Source organism: Solanum verrucosum, unplaced genomic scaffold, assembly GCF_900185275.1.
Source record: "Solanum verrucosum unplaced genomic scaffold, falcon-dt-bn FXZP01000175.1, whole genome shotgun sequence".
Taxonomy (NCBI): domain Eukaryota; kingdom Viridiplantae; phylum Streptophyta; class Magnoliopsida; order Solanales; family Solanaceae; genus Solanum; species Solanum verrucosum.
Window position 1 is genome coordinate 821,892 of NW_026020399.1, and position 16,390 is coordinate 838,281.

General features: G+C 31.5%; 2 protein-coding genes across 2 annotated transcripts in view; both read left to right on the forward strand.

Moving 5' to 3' along the window:
• The window catches only part of LOC125839825 (chitin elicitor receptor kinase 1-like), a 66,687-nt gene that overhangs the window by 27,041 nt on the left and 23,256 nt on the right, over window positions 1-16,390 (forward strand). The window lies entirely within an intron of this gene.
• The window catches only part of LOC125839832 (ribonuclease 3-like protein 3), a 71,567-nt gene continuing 58,775 nt past the window's right edge, over window positions 3,599-16,390 (forward strand). The window contains exon 1 of the mRNA XM_049518834.1: window positions 3,599-3,605. The gene's annotated coding sequence lies outside the window, so the exon portion shown is untranslated. The remainder of the gene's footprint in view (window positions 3,606-16,390) is intronic.

Here is a 16,390-nt window from a genome sequence, read left to right on the forward strand (position 1 = left end):
CAAACTTTAATTTTTTGTTTTTTTTTGGGGTGGGGGGGGGGGTCGAGGGTAGGGGTGGGGTCAGATGAAAAATAAGAATTTGAATTTGAAAATATTTTTTAAAAACAAACTTTAATTTTTTTGGGGGTGGGGTTAGGGGGGGGGGGGGAAGGGGTGTGAAAATAAAATTTTGAAATTGGAAATATTTTTTAAAAACAAACTTAATTTTTTTTTTGTGGGGAGGGGGTGGGGGTGGGGGGTAGGGTGAGGGTGGGGTAAAAAAAATTGAAGTTGAAAATATTTTTAAAAAATATGCTTTAAATTATTTTTTTCAACAAAAAAAATTGTAATTTGAAGTTGGAGGAGAGTTTTGGAAAATGTTTTCCTTAAATTTTGAAGGAAAATCATTTTCCTTAAATTTGAGGAAAATGAGTTGATTTGGAAAACATTTTCTAAAACATTTAACCCAACCAAACATGAGAAAATTGGATACCAAACACAGCCTAGGTCGTCATTTTCGGATGATTGAACTGGTGAGGGAGAAGAGGAAATTAGGGTTCTTTGAAGGTGAAGATTGTTCTTCAAATGGATAATGGGTCGGATATTATTGCTGGAGGGACAAAATATTTTTAAAATAAAAGGTGAATAAAATGATTAACGCTCCGAAGAAAGTTGTATCAACACGCGCACTAGGTTGGTGTTCGGAGGGTTGAAAAAAATTTACTTCAAAAATATTAAGAAGGATATTTAAACACTCATATAGTTTAAGTGCTAAAGCAAGTTATCGGGGCAAGATCAAAAGGGTGTTTTATGTGTTTTCTCTAAATTTACCTATTTGCTATGCAAAATGATTTACATTACCCTCCGTAATACTTATCAATACAAAAAAATCCCAACACATTAGCTAAATGATTCAAATATGTCGCTACTCCATTTGGCATGTCCAAAATGGATAGTACTCAATCTTACATGACAATTACTCCGTTTCAATTCGTTGTCTTATTTTTCTAAGTAGGCGTTTGGCCATGGTATAACCATATCACGATATGGTATCGTAAGATGGAATCAGAGTTTGGACATGCGATTTTACGTTGATTCCATCTCATGATTCCATATCATGAGAGGTGATACCATATTCTCCAAATACCATGATATGGAATTACATGGTGATTCCATATCATGATTTGAGATATTTTAATACAATAATTGATCCATTAGTTTATATTTTGTTAAAACAACCCCACATTTATATCTACTAACCATTTGTTTCATATGTAAATAAAATTTATAATCACATCATTATTTTTTAAAATTTATTATTCTCACCGACATAAAATTTATTATTAGCACCCACATATAGTCACTTTAACTCACACCTCACGATTGTGAAACTTTTCAACATTCACTTGAAACAATTAACTGACATGTTAAAATAGTTGCCGAGGCAATTAGTAAGATAGCACCAACATTTATACAACCAAAAAATATGACTGGTGTACATTCCAAAATTCGACATAATACTCGATTTTGGCCTTGGTTTAAGGTAAAATTTCAATCACATTAATAAATTTATTTTATGGCCTTAATAAGTGCACATTTATATTTTATGTGTAAGTTATTAGTATTTAGTTACATATTTCCGCCAAATGGTAACTTTAAATTACATCCTTAGAATAAATATTATTTATTTACACAAAACTGTCTCATTTACGTCACATATGCTTTTAGTAATTCTTTATAAAATGTTTTTTGGTAGATAAATATTATGTTGTTGATGCAGTTTCCGAAACACAAAAGGATTTTTAGTTCCATACAAAGGACTACGCTATCATTTGCAAGATTATTGAGGAAGTGAAAGAGAGCCTCAAAATGCCAAAGTACTATTTAATTATAGGCATTCATCTCTGCGCAATGTGATTGAACGGACTTTTGGAGCTTGGAAAAATAGATTTAGAATATTGAAACAAGGCATGAACCATTATGATATTGATACACAAGTGAAAATTGTCATAACTTGTGCAGTGTTACATAATTATTTGCGAAAATACTAAAGTAGTGATGAAATATTTATGGTCTATGAACATGAAGATATAGTTGCGGAGGATATTGACCAACAAATGGCTCAAAGTAACAATGTTGGTTCGTCTTCTCGGTCACATGATCGAGAAATGCAAGTTCAACGTGAGGAAATTGTTTGTACTATGTGGGAGGATTATATTAAAGATTAGTACACTACAATTTATGTTCAATTTTTTTTTATTAAATTAAAGTTAGATAAAACAATTACTTAAGTGGAGAACAAATAACTTTGTAATAATTTATTATGCAATTTTATAATTTTTTATTTATTTGATAAGATTGAATAAAAAATTGGGGCTATTTTAATAGTGTTACAACTTATGAGATTTTTTTGTTTATAAGAAAATATACAACACAAAAATTTCATATCGCATGTCCAAACAAACCTTCAATTTCATCTCATGATTCCATATCATAATACCATATCATGATTCCATATCATGATACCATATCGCACGACCAAACGGGCCCTAAAAAAAAATATGTCAAGTAAAAAATGCACAAACAAATTAAAACTGAAAAAATAAATTATTTCTCGATTATATAATCAGCAAAGAAAATAAGTACACTTCACCAAAAGGAGTGAGACCGGACCAAAACACAAGCACTCGAAGGAAGATTTTAGACTAGGGCTCACCTATATCTCACGCGCAAAAAGTAAATTGACCCATTTTGCCTTGCAAATTCAATTCTCACATTAAAAAAGACAATTCACTATAAGACATAGAATTTTTTTATTTTGCACAATGATAAGGGACATTTTGTTTTTCAGGTAACACTAAAAAGAATAAATGAAAATAATCCACAAGAATAGAGTAGGAAAAAATTACTTTCTTCTTTACATAATTAAGACAAAAGAATAGACTCTAATTAGAAAAAAAAATAAAAAAATTAGAGGATTAATTCCAACATGAGCTACTTTTAAGGACCTTCTTCAGCTAGTTGTTGCGTAAATTTCTTTAAAAAGCAATTGTTAGTTAAATTACTAATATTATGAAATATTTTGTCCAATGAATCTTTATCTAGCAATTGTCTAGATCAAAATCTTTATCTAACAATTGTTAGTTAAAAAGCAATTTTCTTATTTCTAATGTTACTAGTCATAATTTTTTTTGATGATTTTTTAGCGTAATAAATTTCAAGATAGATGATAAATTTCATCATAAAGGTTGATTCCAACAAATAATATCAGAGTTAAGTAAAAATTGGTGTTTGAGTTCTTTCTTTGATTTTTAATTATGAGAAATATATATATCAAATACCAAATCAAATTAGTTCGATTTGATTAAATTCAATTCAATTTTTCTAAAATGATTTTTTCGATATGGCTTTAAATAACAAAACAATCACCAAACTACCTATATAATTTCATACATACGTAAGTCATAACACTATAAAAAAAACACATTATGCAGGCAGCAAAACAATATTTTGAAGTTTTTGAACACTTCGTGAATGTGCTGCAAAATGTGTTAGCCTCAACACATGCAGGCAAGAAAACACGAGTCAAGATTTGAAATTTATGGATTCTTAATTTTAATTTTTTTTAAGTTATTGAATTCTAAATTAATAATTTATACACATTCAATAATTTTTTATGATAAATACAAAATTTGAATTAAAACTACTGAATTCGACCCACCAGGAACAAGCATATTTAAAACAAGCACCACTGCAGCAGCCAATAGATGTGGTTTGGGCCATGAAAAGTTTTGGGCCCAAGTATAAGTAGGTGATGGAATTTACATTATTTTTAAAAAAAAACTTTTTACCAAAATTTTTATTTTTTGGTGCATTTAAAAATTGCCATCTTTAAATCAAACATCGAATTGAACTTGTAAATTTTTACCCTAATTGATGAATCGAATTAATTCAAACCAATTTGATTTTTTTGATATTTATTCCTAGCCCTAGAGTTAGGTCTTCTTATACATATCATTTAATTTCCTACTTTTCTTATACATATCATTTAATTTCCTACTAATCTGCTTAATTACATCAAAGTGTCTCAGTAGTGGAGCCACCTTATGATTAATAACGGTCAAAGGGGCTCAAATGACATATATTTATATGAAAATTACACGATTTAATTAGATAAAATTTTTAATTTTATATATATGTATAATATTTTGGCTCTACTTATTTTTTTTGTATTTTTTATTTTATAATATTTCTTGACAAAATTTCTGACTTTGTCACTCGATATAATATTATGTACAATTAATTAAGGCACCGCCCAAGGCAGTTCGTCATAGCTATTAGTGCACAACGTACCTATGCACGAACTTTCTCTTTTTAAGTACAAATTAATTTAATACTTTTGTGATACTTTCATTGAATTAAGATTCAAAATATAATCGAAAGTAATTTATTCAATTTAAACTTTCACTTTTCAGAAAATATTTGAACTGACAAAGTCATCTTAAATTGAGATATACTCATGTTATTTTATTAAAAAAAATAAAATTAGCTTTTACTAATTTAGAAGGGTTTAAAGTGATGAGTTTCTTTGAATTTAAAGATTAGTAGACAAAAGGTTAAGTAGAAAGTTACCAAATAAAAAGTTATACAAGTACAAAAGTTTATTAAACCATTTCAATCATCAAAACTATTTTAACTTAAAAACATATAAAATAAATCACTCTAAACATACTTTTTTCTCCTTTCGATCTCAAAAAATTACTTTTTATAACAGGAGGTTTACTGTATCCCCGATTTCTTGGTCATGTTCGTATGGGCGAGAGTTTCCAATTGTGAGGGAGTACTATTTTAGTGTATGTGAGTCTGACAATGCAGTAAAGTGGCTTAAATTGAGTTTGATATCATTACAAATCTCTTTGTTCAACCCTCTTATAATTGCTTCCACAAAAGTTATTACTATCAAAGTGGGGCAGTTAACTTGCACCTTTAATTTCTGCATGTCCTACTCACACACTATTCTCTTCCCATCTATGTATACACACACTCTACCAAAGCAGATTGTTACCAAATCAGTATGGAAAAGAATTCCTGACAGAGCAATTAAGAAATTTTTACATAATTTGATCACTTAAAAAGTTATAGGCATGGTAGGCTTGAAGGGGATGATTGAGTTGTTTTAATATTCCTTCTACCTTAATTTATATATATGATCTACTTTTCGTTTTAAATTTAGTGTCAAGTTAAAGTACATCATATAATATAAAATGGAGGTAATATTATTTTTAGGACAATAAGATGTTTGAAGAATGGAGGTGTAGTGCAATGATTTTGTTGTACAAGAACAAAAATGATAATCAGAATTGCAACAAGTATAGAGGCATTAAACTGTTAAGTCACACTGTGAAAGTCTGAGAGAGGGTGATAGGATGAAGGTGGGGAGGGGTGTATCTATTTTCGAGAATCAGTTCAAATTTATGTTGCAAAGATCTATACCACAAAAAGTCATTCACCTTGTGAAGAGATCGACTGCTAGAGAGTGTAGGGTTAGAAAAAAGGATTTATATATAGTATTTATCGACCAATATAAGATTTACGATAAAGTTCCAAGGGATTTAAATATAGTATTCATTGGGGAGATCGACGATGATGTCATACATCATTTGGTATAAGACGGAAAATAGAGACTCGCCTCTGGAGTCTTGTATGATAAAAGGTACCATCAAAATTTAAAGATAAATTCTACATATTAATGGTTAGATCGACTATGTCGTATAAGATAGAGTATTGGCCAGCCAACACTTCACATGTTCAATGAATTGAAAGTTGTGGAGATGAAGATGTTGAGGTAAATGTATGTGCTTGCTAAGAGAGATAATATTGAAAGTAAAGAGATTTAGAATAGACCTATGTGATTGAAAAGATGAGGGAAGTGTTACTAGATGGTTTAATCATGTGAAGAGGAAAAGTGTAGATACCTCATTGAGGAGGTGTGGGAGGTTAACAATGGGCGAATATTAGGAGAGGTAGATGTAGGGTTGAAGAAATATTATGGGAGATGATTAGACAAGACATAATACATCTTGAGCTTACTAAGAATATGACCTTAAATAGGAGGATTTAGAGGTTGCGAATTAGGGTAGAAGATTAGTTGAGAATTGAGAGTTTTTTCATCCTCTTGCGGGATAGGCTTGGTGGTCATACTTGGCCCTTCTTTGTTACTAGCTAGTAGTATTATCACTATTCTCGTAGTTTCTTGTTCTTCATTTATCACATATGTATATGTTCTTTTGTGCTTTGGTTATCACATTATTTTGTGTTATTACTATTATTTCCATTGTATATTGTGTACACTCCATTTCACATTATATTGTTGTTATTACTACGATCTCATTTCTATATTTCCTTTTTCAAACTGCTAAAAAATGTTTTATTTTAAGCCAAGAATCTATTGAAAACAACCTCTTTATCTTTACAAGATAGAGACAAGATTTGTACACAAAATATATTAATGTTATTGATCACTTAAAAATTATAGCATTTTTATTTCCTCATTAATTGATAAATTCTCATCGACTAAACATAATTAACTTAACTAACTGAAATGTGTGTTTTAATCTCCTTAGGTAGAAAGTATGTTATCTTTTGTTCATTTTCAAAATTATATTACCTTAAAAAAAAGTCTCAATAAACTGCATCATTACAATCCCAGTAATTACATCAATATTAATTACAATGTGATTTTCCAAAAGACTCTTAATGATACTCCCCGTCCTATATTAGTTGATTATTATACTAAATATAATTATCTTATATTAGTTATCTACCTTACTAAATCAAGAAAGTATTAAATAATTTTTTTCTGTATTATTCTTGCAATTAATTCTTTTTGAAAGTGTTCATATTTGTTTGTAAAATTCTCAAGAAATTTTTGAAGGAGTGAATTAGTAAAATTATCTTCTTATTTATGATTTTATTAAGTAACGTGCAAAATAAAAGATGATCGACTAATATAGGACGAAGGAAGTAATCTGGGAAGAAAAGGGTGAGGGTATATATGTAATATAAAATGATTTATTGTTCCAAAGAAAAACAACATTTGGTTAAAGGCACTATCCAGCTAGGTCTATACTGTACATTCTCTGTATGAATTAATGAAAGGCTATTGCTATTAAGTGCTGGGTAGTTGTATGATATTAATAATATGACTATAATATTTGCAAAAAAATTATTTAAATTTTGGGTCCATCATATTCATGATATACACTGGGATCTGTACACTTCCTTAAATTTATACCATTCATACTTTATATTTCATTAATTCTTTCTTGTCCTTTCTTAATTAATCATTTTTATTCAAAATTCGTTCAACCAATAATTTCACCTAATAGTAAATAATCAATTCACCTTTTTCGTATTTATTTGTTTAGCATCAATTTGGTATTTGGATTAATTTTCGTACGGATATTTTCTCCGTCTCATATTAGTTGTTCATCTTACTAAATTAAGAAAATATTAATCAATTTTTTCCTATATTATCGTTGTGATTATTTCTCTTTGAAACTGTTTGCATTTGTTTGTAAAATTCTCAACAAGTTTTTAAGGGGTGAATTAGTAAAATTACCTTCTTATTTATGATTTCTTAATATGCATTTAAAAAGGAGATCAACTAATATATAAGGAATGGAGTAGTTCATAATGTAATAATTGTCCTAGCTAGTTTTTTCTATTTTGCGTTGGATGGAAAATAACGAAAAAGGAATTTTTTTTAACAAAAAAAAAGTGTCTTTTTTTCCTTTTAGTTTTTTTTCTTTGAAAAGGACTTATCATATTATATTCATATATGCGATGAACCTTAGTGCACGTATAAAATTACGATAGCTAATAGCCTAATACTAGTGAGACTTTTGTTTTTCTTTCTTTCGACTTCAAAAGTGTACTCATTTTAAATTTGTACCACTTCAATTTGGGTGATACAGGATTGTTGAGTTTTCGCCATTGAAATTTATTGTTTAAAGATAAGTCTCTTAATTATTATACTATTTTTGCCCTAAAGCAAAGGAATTCGTTCTGACCTACCACCTTGATAGAAATGGTCAAATTTAATAGTTTTTCTTCGAACGATGACTAAAAACTACGCAAATTCAATTGTCAAGATTTTCAAATCAAGACTAAAAAGCTCAATCCATAAAGTTTTTTTAGTGACTTACTTCTCATACGAGACATAAAAGAATGCTAGCGAACCTTTAAGTTTAATGAAGCATATTTTGAGAGTGCTTTCATTTGTTGTAAAGACATCAAAGAAACTACATATGAACGGTGACTAATAACAAATTAACATTTTCTAATAATTTTTTTTTCCATATTCTGGGGTTGAACCTGAGACTTGTAGCTAAGGAAGAAGCAACAAAGTATTGAGAATGACCAAACAAATCTATTTTAGCAATATTAAATTATTAAAATCGTAACAAATTAAACACCAAGATTTTCCTTCCTCTTGAAAAATCTATATAAGCTTAATCACATATAGCTCAGTATAGGCTTAAAAGAAAAATAAAAAAAATATACATAAACTAACGGACAAGAAAACTAAAAAGTTATGGAATTAAAACAAATTATTACTAAAAATAACCTTTCTATAATAATTTGTACAAAAATTGAAATTGGTGAATGAAATTAAATTTTGAATCACCAATTAATAGAATACAAACGAAAACTAATGAATAAAAATTAAGATTACTATACCTCTAACGGAAACAATACATTAGTCCCCACCAAACAAGAAATAAAACAACAACTGGCGTACTAAGCTCTCGCTCATCACAATACGTTATTTTCAAGTCTTTCTTTTCTTGTTATGGAGAGGATTTGGGCCGGTAGGAACTCTCCTCATGTCGGACTCAAAATCTCTAGCAATTGTTGGTGCACTCGCCTGAGGTTGAAAATTAAGTTGTTGTTTTCTCATAGACGATACGTATGGATGGGGAAATGGGGCCGGTGGTGGTTGCCGGATGGCGGCGGTGGTGGTGGTGGAGAGGAGTAGGAGGAGGAGGAAGAGGAAGAAAATGAAATGAAAGAGACTATTCATGGTTAAAGAATGTTGTTGAGTTAAAGTATGTAGAAAAAAGTTGGAATTTGGTGGATTATATATATGGCCAAGGTTGGTCCAAAAAATAAGATTGATTAAATACATAAAATTCCGTGCCTTCATAAGTGTTTTGACATTGAGTTTTCACACGTACGGCTAGCCCTTTTCTTTTCGTTTCTCACCCATTCTATTAAAAATTCGATTAAATTTGAAGTCATATTTTGAATAAGATTTATTTTATTGTTAAGAACTTAAATTTGAAATTTTTAATTAGCAATACCTCTCACAATTCATGTTGGCCACACAATTGATCTTGTTATTAATTTATTTATGAAAAATAAAAATTTTGAATTTTCATAAATGTTCTTTTTTATTATTATTCAAATGGATCAGCCGTGGTTCTCCATGTGCCTCAAAACACACTCTCTGTTTCCTTTTATAGCTTGCTAACTTGTTTTATATCATATTGCCCTGATTTATTTATTAACGATCATATTTTATTTTTCACCCTGTCTTTTTTATAATAAATCTATCCCCTAACCTTACTTTTCCTTTGTAATATTATAAATTTATTTTTCAAAATTGCTTATATATGGTATTATAATGTAATCGGTCTAACTATCATCATGTATATTTATCTTTAAGTTTGAGTGACACATTCTTATTACACTTTATATTTCTATTTAATCCACTCCTCCCGAATATGGTGTATGATCACATCCTCGTTAACCTTTCCATTATCTCGGATTACTGACCTCAACTATTTGAAAATTTCACTCTTAACCGGCATGCCAAGCTTCACATCTATGCTCGCTTCATGATGAGTCACTTCATTGAACTTGGACTTCAAGTACTCAGTTTTAATCTTGCTCAACTTGAAAACTTTTGACACCAGTCCAAGGTTTGTCTATAAACCTCTAACTTTGTGTTAACTCCACCTTGTGTTTCATTAAGCAGAAGTGTGTCAGCAACAAATAACATGCACCATGGTACCTCCCCTGGAATGTTTCATATCAGTAAATCCATCCCAAATGCAAATAAAAATGGGCTAAAAGAATGATATTCCCGATGCAACTCCATCACGATTGGAAAGTGATTTGAATCACCCCCATTACCCTAACGTGAGTTTTAGAACTATCGTACACATCCTTAATCACTCTATTGTAAATTCAGAACACATTCAGCCTCCAAACACCTCAAAAGAACCTTCTTGACGACTTTCTCATATGCTTTGTGTAGATCTATGAATACCAGTCACTCGTCCTCAAGATACTTCTCTACCTATCTTCTAATAAGGTAATGACCTCTAAAATTAATCGCCCAAACATGAATCTTAATTAATTCTTAAAAGTAGACACACCCGTCTTCACCTTTCTTGCGATGCACCACTTCGTCCCAAAACTAAAAAATATTTTTTTTCTCATCAATTTAAGTAAATAAAAAAGATTTATATATGTTAGTTTTACTCTTGTTATTAAGTAATTATAGAGTATTATTAATTAAATTTAAGAGTTAAAATATAATTAATATGGATAGCTTAGATAAATAAATACTTGATAAATAATTTTGTACGGGAGTAACTATTTAGAATGACGGTGTTCCTCCCACCCCCACCCCTTTTTGGGGTGACAATTGAGATTTTTTCATTCACTGTTAGAAGTCTCTATTGGAGCTACGATTAAATTCAGACCATGCGCTATAAGACTTATTTGAGGGTGATACTCCCAACATAATTTTTCTTATGTTCAAAATTTAAATCTGAAACATTCAATTAAAGATTGCGCAATTCCATTACTGCATCACAATCCATATTGACCCGTTGAGAATGAGATTACTATTTAATGGGACGGTGACATTTTGTGAGTGGGAAAAACTTTGGCGCTTTCGGAAACTTTGAGGGGAAGTGAAGGTTTTGTAATGTCACTTTAATTACTTAAAAAACGTAATTATCATCTTAACTTTCATTTTCATATGGTAATCATTTTTCTTAAGAATATTTAATATAAGTTGGTGATATACGCGTTGAGGGCATTTTAGTCATAAAGTGGTCAAAGTCAAATGCCGACGCACTCATTAGTGTATATTAATATCATAGGTTATTTGATTTTGTGGAAATTAGTAGGACAAGAACCATCAATAAGGTGGAAGACTTGTAATTAATTAGAATAAAAATATTGTATGGGTCGGTCAATGGGAACCCTTGAAATTGTTATTCAGCTAGGGATTGGTGTTCGGATCGTTCAAATTGGATATAAAAATTTGGTTTAGATTCTTAATTTTTGAATCGAAGAAATTATAATTTAAATTATAAGTTCAAATAATTGAATTGTGTTGTTTAAAAGGTTAAGTACACAAGTGACCTTTTGCCTTTAGGTCAATACATTTGACATGGACCTAGCCATAAAATTTCAATTGACATTTAACGATACATGTTTTTATATATGATATATATTTGTGTCTGTTTTACAATAATTCAATAAATATGTGATATAATAATGGGAAAAGGGTCAAATATGCCTCTAAACTATTCGAAAAGGTCTAGATATACCCCCGTTTAAAGTTTTGCTTACTCGTGCTTTTGCCGTCCAACTTTTCGTCTAGATATGCCCTTATGGGCGTTAAATGCCAAATGGAATTGCCACGTCATTTTTACATTACCACGTGACATTTATATTAAAGGAAAAAGGGTCAAATATACCCCTAAACTATTCGAAAAGGTCTAGATATACCCCCCTTTTAAATAAACTATCCGACCCGGTTTCAACAATTTTTTTCGGTAAATCCCGAAAATGAGTAATTGACTAATGAAAAATAGGAAAAATTTTAAAAATAAAATAAAATTAACGCCAAAAATTCACAAATAAATATAGTAACCTTAAATTCAACAATTTCAATAATTTTTTTAAATTTTTATTTTTTTCGATAAATCCCGAAAATGAGTAATTGATTAATAAAAAATATGAAAAATATAATCTAAAAATTCAGCATAAAGTCATTTTCATATTTTTTTATTAATCAATTACTCATTTTCGTGATTTATCGAAAAAAAATAAAAATTTTAAAAAATTGTTGAAATCGTTGAATTTAAGGTTACTATATTTATTTGTGAATTTTTGGCGTTAATTTTATATTTTTTTTTCTTCATATTTTCCCTATTTTTTATTAGTCAATTACTCATTTTCAGGATTTACCAAAATTTTTTTGTTGAAAACGGGTCGGGTAGTTTATTTAAAAGGGGGGGGGGGGGGTATATCTAGACCTTTTCGAATAGTTTAGGGGTATATTTGACCCTTTTCCCTTTAATATAAATGTCACGTGGTAATGCAAAAATGACGTGGCAATTCCATTTGGCATTTAACGCCCATAAAGGCATATCTAAACGAAAAGTTGGACGGCGAGGGCACGAGTGAGCCAAATTTTAAACGGGGGTATATCTAGACCTTTTCGAATAGTTTAGGGGCATATTTGACCCTTTTCCCTATAATAATTCAATAAATATATGATACATATTCTTATATAGACTATTATTAGCTAATTATACAGTACTTAATTCATGAACATTCTCACCTCATATATAGTTAATTAATCATGGTTAAATTAAGTAGTTTGATCCAAACATCATGTGTATTAGGTATATACATTTGCTCATTTCAACCAAAGTATTCATACCCTCTTAAGAAATTTATTTTGGTGAATAGCATCTCAAAGTGAATTTATTAGTAATAACACACAATAATTACCATCGTTGAACTTGTTAATTATCCTGAAATTATGTTGACGAACTCAAAATGCTAGTACTCCCTCCATCGATTCATATTAGTTATCATGTTTTACTTCTCGAGAGTCAATTTAACTAATTTTTAAAATTAAATTAGCTTAAATCAATTTAATAGTTTAAAATTATTAACTTAGATGTTTAAAAATGATAGGAAAATTACTATAAGATGCAATTTTCTCATATCAATATGATATAAAAATATAGATATATGTCAAATATTGGTCAAAGTTCATATAATTTAACTCTAATAAAATAAAGGGAAAAAGGACAAATATACCCCTGAACTATCGTAAATGGTATGCAGATACTCTCCGTCATACTTTTGGGACATTGGTGCCCCTGCCGTCCAAAAACTAGAGCGTATATGCCCTTCACTGTAACGGAAGACTAAATAGGGATATGTGGCGCAATCTTATCCATCGATCCGATGTCAGGTCGGTGGATAAGATTATGACACGTGTATGTCCGTTAGTATAAAGGATATATATGCTCTAGTTTTTGGACAACAAGGGCACCAATGTCTCTAAAGTATGACGGAGGATATCTGCATACCATTTACGATAGTTCGGGGATATATTTGTCCTTTTTCCCTAAAATAAAACATAACAAGTATTTTGAACGGAGGGAATAGTAGTTGGTCACACTACTTTTCATTTTCTCACCACACTACTAAAATATGCATTTTTCTGAGGGAAAAACTAACGGAACATCATCGGTAATCAAGATTTTGAACAAAAGATCGATGGAGCGTGTTTTGCCAGAAATAACTCCAAGCTAAAAATAGTCGACGAACACTATGGGAAATTTCTAGTAGTCTCAAATCGCTTTAAACTAAAAATTACGTGCTCTTTTTTACCAACATATTTGAAAAAAAAAGGAAAAGTAATTTATCAAGGAGTACATCAGAACGTATAAAAATGTAACATTCCGTAATTTTTATGCATAGATTAGAATCATCCTTCGTATGCGTATATGTTGAATTCGAGGATTTTTAAGTTGTACATATATGTTAAGGTTCTTTACTAAGTGTAGTGAGTATATCAGATGTGTTTTAGGGTCATAACGTACCTCAAACAACAAGTCAAATTCAAAGAATTTCTATCGGCTAAGTTTTCACAATTAATTCATGGAAGGGTTCACTTCAAATGACCATATCTCTTGGTATATAATAAATTAGGTGTCCCGTGACCTATCAAATTAAAGGTCTAAGGGTCTTCTTTTCAGCGCCACCAAATTTGCATCATTTTGAGTTTGGAGTAAAAATTTATGACCATTTTACCTGAGACTACCACAATAGAGTTTTCAAAGTCAGTATACGAACCTCATTTACGGGTCGTAAATTAAAGTACGATTAATACTGCCAACACATGAAACGAACTTCTGAAAGTCATTTTCTTGGTCGAATTTTCTCGGACCCAATTTGTCACGCCCCAGATTCAAGGGCGCAACTGGCTCCTAATGCCAAAACTCAGGCTCGAGCCGACCCTGCTGAACCATTTTCTACTAGCGCATGGCAACCACAAACAGTCAAGAAAACAAACAAGTATATCTCGGCTTAAAATTAAGCCCTCGGCCGACAAGGCCCCTGTAAATAGATCCATAAAAACAACAGCTACTCCCAAGAGTTCATATAAAGAAATAGCCAACTAGCACAGAAGTCTTCATTGGGCCGTCGAGGTCACCATGATCTCTATACCAAAACTGAAAGCAGGTATATCCAGACAATACATCACATAACTAATAAGCTTCAGCAAACCAATAAACTAGGCCAGCATGTCCATAACGTAGCTATAAACCTTACACACTAGTCTGCAAGCCTCTAAGAGTAGTAAAGATTAACGGGATAGGGCCCCAGCCTACCCATAAAGATATATACAACAAAAGGTAACAAACCTCCCAACTCTGGCAGCTCCGGAGGAAAGGGGCTAGCCAACTGGATAAAAGTCAATCCTGCTGCTAAGGAGGTCTACTCGGTCGTCTGTCAGGACCTGCATGCATGAATGCAGCGCCCTCAAGGCAATAGGGCGTCAATACAAAATAATTTACAGAGTATGAAAGACAATAGACTATGATGAGGTATCCTGATATACTGGAATAATCTGATAAATAAATCAAGGATAAGATAAGTGTATTGACCTGCTCTTAAATCTACACTTCTCAAAAATAATAAAACAACAACCTAACCAAGCCCCATAAGCTCGGTAGGTACAAACAGCACACAAGACCACATACTCAAGCCCCCATAGGCCCGGAAGGTGCCAATCAGCCTATATACCCCTATCGGTAGTCCCCTAGCCCTGTAGGAAGTCACATAGCCCTCTTAGGCATTAATATAGCCCCGTAGGCAGCACATAGCTCTCTTAGGCATCAACATAGCTTATAGATAACGCATAGCCCTCTTAGGCAACAACATGGCCCTATAGGAAGCACATGACCTTCTTAAGCGTCAATATAGCCCTATAGGCAACTCATAGCCCTCTTAGGCAACAACATGGCCCCGTAGGCAACTCATAGCCCTTTTAGGCACCCATATAGCCTTATAGGCAGAACATAGCCCTTCTAGGCATAAATCACATTCATGCAGCTAACCACAATAGCCCCAAGGGCAACAATAACAATCCAATCGCTAAAAGCGAGCAATTTAGTTATAAGCAACCTATACAAATAGCCTCTAAGTCGTGTCCAACATAGTGACGCTACTAACTGAATAAGAATCCCGACAAGGGAGAATTATATCAACTCGAGCAGCTAACAATCAACAATCACGGCTTCAACTATATCAAGGATAACAACCCAAATACATTGCTTCTAAGCTTTAAGGAAACATGCCGTAAGTAGGGAATAGCCTTAACATACCTTTTTCGCTGAATTCACGTGGCCTAACGACTTTTACTTATAACTCCCTCGATACTACAACAAGGTAGGACCATAATCAACACACAAAAATAAAAGATACCATGACAATATGATAAAGATATGTATTTTCGTCGCAAATTGTTGTTTGCTGCTTATAAAAGCTAAAGTCGATGAAAAAAGGGTCTTACCTCGATCTTAGATTCGTAATACGCCTCAAAACCTTAAAATATATCCAAACCCTTGTTGTCCCAACACTAAAGTGTGATATGCTACGCAATCGATAAAACAAATTATACTACGATGATGAGCCCAACGCGTAGAACAACTTTCATCAAGGACTTAAGTCGAGAAAATCTATACTTCACTTGATCCTAGAAATGGGTTTCTCTAATTTCTCTGGTTCTTAGCTTAAAAATGAAGAAAAAGGTCGAAGAAGAAGATATATGTAACATTCCACTGACCTAGGGCCCCACCTCACGTGTCTGCTTGCGCAGTCCTACGAAAACGCAAATATCTCTCTATTCTGAAGTTGTATGAACGAACGGTTTGATGTGTTGGAAACTAGACTCGTAAGCCTTCGATTCGATAGGTCGTTGGGGATCATAACTCTTAATAGATTGGGAGAAAACGTCTGAGACATTTGACCCGAATTTCAAACAAATCTTTAAAAAGGAATTTACGGTAACTTTCAC